We start from the raw sequence: 5,138 nt of genomic DNA, 5'->3' as shown, positions 1-5,138 counted from the left end.
TGTTAATGTATATAGAGTATCCTCAAAATTTTCTTTTTGTTATATTCACGTCACGCAATATGATCAAATAGTATAGAATCCAACACATTTTATAATTGAGCAAAAGGTTCAAAATCAATCAGATTGATTCTTTGATTAAAAAAAAAAAACACTCTAAAATCTTGGCCTCTTCCTCCATCCCTATCCTATAAATATAATGTTTGAATCAATAGAAAATCTTTTCTTCTGTATAAATTGATATCATTGCATTCTAATTCCTTCCTATTACCTCCCAAGGAAAAATTTCAAATTAGATATCTAATTGACAGGTGACATGACTTTATCCATGTGATTATGTACTTTTCAAATAGAAATCAATTTTCTAACTTGGCTTTCATGCTTTGGTGAGTCATCTAAGAGTATCTGAGGCTGCATGATTATATGTGATAGGTGGAATTATTCTATCTTCAAACTCACCTTTACCAAGCACACATTTATCTTAATAGTTTGGTTCTTTCTATCCAAAATCATGTCTCTTTCTCATAATGCTGAAGTCTCAAAAAAAAAAAAAAAGTATCCAATTGCACCACATTTGTAATAGGTAATGCACCTTTCTTCTCCTGAAGTTGTTGGAATTATTCATAATAGAGTATTGGTTATAATTAAAGAAGTCTTGGCAATAAGATTGACATTTATCCAAGATCTAGGCTTAGAAATCTTTTCTATAATATATAATTAGATTTTTTTACATTACCCTTTGGCAAAATGATCCCACAAGCAAGGGAAATGTATAATATGAAATAATATAAAGTAGATTTATTCTATAAATGTGGACCCTCAACACAAATTACTCATTTTGTTTGGATAAAGAGAGATATGAAACATTTGAATTAGATTAGGTTTCGTTATAGCATATTAATGAATGGAACTATTACTATTTCTTCTTGCATGATGTCTTGTTGACCTAAAAGATCATTAAGATGAAAGCCATGTAGATGGCCGAATGGATTTAAAGGGTAACTCAAAATAATTGAACTGCCATGTGACTTTTGACAAGCCAAATAGGGTTCAAGAGATATTGGCCAAGTCAGATCAAATGAGCATTGGAAGTGACTTCAAGGTACAAACCGAGTAGCAATGACATTTAATTTATTAAATATTGAGCCTAAAGCCAGTCAAGTCTAGCAACCTACAGAAATTAGACCTTCAGCCTAGCAAAGGATCATGACATGGTATGGAATGTGAGTGGTTAATATATTATGGAAAGTGGAAAATAACTAGCTTTTCTAATTTGAATAGCAACGGTATGCTCGCGCAATTGCATGACTCCACTCCACCCCACCCCAATTTGGGAAAAGTTCCAACAACCCAATGGAATGCAAGCAGTTAGTAAAATGCCATCACGAAGAGGAAATCATGCTCAGTTGTCAAGATTAGTGGAAAGTTTGCTATACGATATTGAACCTTGAGTTCCTAGGCTGGCCCGATGAATAGGGTCCTTAAGCTCCGCCAAGAGTCAAAAGTTCTTAGTGGCTAGACCTATTCTACTCCTCGAGATACTAGTTTCAAGCTCCATTGTCCTTACACGAGAATGATCTATCGTAAACCGATCCCTAATAGGAAATGCTCTTGTAGTTCAAATTCTATATGGATGAGAGCTACAGTGAGACTTGTTGGAATTTGTCACTAGCAATGTAGCCGCTATTGTAAGGCTAGCTATTTGTGGAGCACCACGAGGCATCCTTGACCTCGATGGCAAAGCAGGTTAAGTGGCATGTCTCTATGATCTGTGGTCAATACCAAACACCATAGCATACCCTGGTGTATTATATGATGAATCAGGCTAATTACAACGCCCGTATGGTAGATCAATTGGCTGATCCATATCTATAGTATGGGAGTGCTAAGATTCTTGAGAGCTCAACCTCCAAAAGTTCATAACTAATAATAAGGGCAAGGCTGAAGATTGACTTGGAGAGTCCACCAGATCTAAAATTGAAGTAAAGTACCATGTGGTGGAATATAGAATCGATAGGAACATCTAATATATATAATATAAAATGGAGGCCTCTCAATGGAGAAGCCTCCATGTGACATGTGGATTATTAGTGGATTATTAAAAAAAAAACACGTCTCCTCCTCTGTGTTCGATCAAGAGAGCAAGAGTTCGTGTTCGATCAAGAGAGCAAGAGTCCTACGTTGCCATGTTCGATCAAGAGAGTAGGAGAGGCAGTCTATAAAAAGTTGTCCTCCTCGCCACTCTGCTCTGCTCCAAAACCCGTCCATTGCCGGTGACGTAACAGCAAGAGTCTGTCGTGTTCAATCAGGAGAGCAGGAGAGGATTATTAAAAAAAACACGTCTCCTCCTCCTTGTTCGATCAAGAGAGCAAGAGTCCGTGTTCGATCAAGAGAGCAAGAGTCCCATGTTGCCATGTTCGATCAGGAGAGTAGGAGAGGTGGTTTATAAAAGATTGTCCTCCTCGCCACTCTGCTCTGCTCCAAAATCCATCTATCTCCGGCGACGTAACAGTAAGAGTCTGCTGTGTTCGATCAGGAGAGTAGGAGAAGCAGTCTGCTCTGCTCCAAAACCCGTCCATCACCGATGACGTAACCCTCCTCGCCAGTCTGCTCTGCTCCAAAACCCCATCCACTACCGACGACATTGAGGTAATAGACTCTTCCTTCTCTTCTTTCTTCTTCTGTTTTTTATTTTGTGGGAGAATGGTGATTTACGAATAACGGCTGGGATTAGAAGTCTTGAGGGCCTCCATTGACGAGATTTAGGGCTGAGAGAGAGAATGGTGGAGTTGGGGACCGAAGAAAGTACATACCTAGATGGAATCAATGGAAGACCACGGATGCCTCACCGAAATCTTAGCAGGAGAACGGACAACCGTCAGGTGGGGCTAGGGTTTAAAAGATCTAGGGTTTACGAATAACGGCCAGGATTAGAAGTCTTGGGGGCCTTCATTGGCGAGATTTAGGGTTGAGAGACGAGATTTAGGGCTAAGAGAGAGAACGGTGGAGTTGGGGACAGAAGGAAGTATATACTCGATGAATCTTGGATGCTCTTCATCGTCGAAGATGGAATCGACCAAAGACCATGAATGCCTCGCCACAAGAAGGAGACTATCGGACGTGCTTCCCTTCCCTCTCCCTGCAGCAAATCCCTTCATCCTACCCGAAGCCCTGATCTTTTGGGCCATCGTCATCATGGGGATCACCATCGTCGAGCTCCCCTATGGGAAGTACGACGTCGAGCTGATCCTCGCTGTCGCCCTCTTTTACGATCGGTCGGAGGTGTTCGAAGCCCTGGTCACTGCCTGCCTCTTCGCCACCTAAAAATTATAATGTTTGTGGAGCAAAGAAGAGACTTAATTTGTTTCTATACAGTGGATGCCCGTTAATTGGGAATATAAAATTAATTTAACAAAACAAGGATCAGACTCAACAATTGATGTTTTACCTATCTTGACTTTGGAAGTGGATTAACAAGAACCACTTAGCTAACCCATTGCTGAATTAGAATCAGAATGAATTCAAATGGGAATTGAAATAGCTATATCCCTTTAAACATTTGGTTCATGATTATAATCGAAATTGGAATGGAGATTTAAATCTTTAGAGAAGAGTTGAGATTATGTTTTAAGAGGATTGAGTCGCTCCACAATCAGAATCAGAATAAAACTTCCCTCAACTAAACTGTTGGCATGGAAATCATCCATTCTCATTCTCATTCCAACCTTCGATGGCGGAGGGGTTGGAGAGGCAGGGCGGCAGTTGCTGATGTCTACTTTAATATGGTGAAAAGAAAGAAATATTATAATGACCATGAACATGATACCAGGACTACACACACACACGTGTGTGTGTGTATGGTGTGCAGGGTTTTCTTGGACGGAGGTCGAAGGTTTTTTCTGAGAATAGCATAATCCATGTTTTCTATAAATGGTTTGTGAAATTTTTTCTAAATTTAGTTATCTTTTTCTGGAACTGCACGATATCCATGTGTTAAATGAAGATTTCTCTGTTAAGAAGCCTTCATTTCTCTATAGTATTTAATTTTTTTTTTTGGCTATTGTTGGTAATTTCTTTATGTATTGTCTTATTTTATATTAATTATTATTATAATTAGCTTTTTAATTTTATAGTATAGTGAATAACTTTATTGTCTTATTCTTGGTATGGTTTGTATAGATATGATTGATTGTTATTATAATTATCTTTTTAATGTTATAGTATAGTGAATAACTTCATTGTTTTATTTTTGATATGGTTTGTATAGATATGATTGTTAATAATAATTTTTTAAATTATATAATATTTGAAGTGATTAGGTTAGTAACTCATACATTTTATGATAAATAATTTTATTATTTTATTGTTGATAACTTTTTTAGGTATTGTTAAGTTGTCTTTGCAATGCTTTACTAGCTGTTAAGCATTGTTAGTAACTTATGCATTTTATTATTGATAACTTTTTTAGATAATATCTTATTTTATATTGATTATTATTATTATTTTTTTTTAATTCTATAGTATAGTGAATAACTTCATTGTGTTATTCTTGGTATGGTATGTTTTTTTAAATTTGAAAATGATAAATATTTCTACTATTCCTATAGCAATAATACATTCATCTCAATATCTAATATTAAAAATATGTTTTCAGTGATTTAGACATAACAGATACTCCTGCTATTCCCACAGCGGTTATGGATTCATCTCGATATGCAAGACTTAGAAGATGGCTAATATTGTCAAAGAAAAAGTATAGACATCTTAATATTATTAGAACATAATCGGAAACTTCTACTCATATAGGTAATACTTTATAGAGACATATTTTCTAACATATCAGAGATTTAAAAATTATAATATTATTATGAATGTTATTTTTTTCAACTATAAATTTTATCCAAAGAAATGTGAGGCAAAAATTTTGTGGTCCTAAAGATTTAGCTGGAACTTCTGATCTAAGATCAGCACCTGCACTTAATACTTTGGTTGGAAGTTAGTATTATTATTATTTTTTTATTATTATATTTCAAAAATTATATTTAGTTTTTTTAAGTTAAATCTTATATACATTATTTTTTAGGAAGATTTACTCAATCTTGAGATTTTGATCGGCCTGTGTATGTGAACAATATGGTGCT

This window comes from Elaeis guineensis, chromosome 5, assembly GCF_000442705.2.
Source record: "Elaeis guineensis isolate ETL-2024a chromosome 5, EG11, whole genome shotgun sequence".
In the NCBI taxonomy this organism is placed as follows: Eukaryota; Viridiplantae; Streptophyta; class Magnoliopsida; order Arecales; family Arecaceae; genus Elaeis; species Elaeis guineensis.
Note: the sequence above shows the minus strand (reverse complement) of the source record.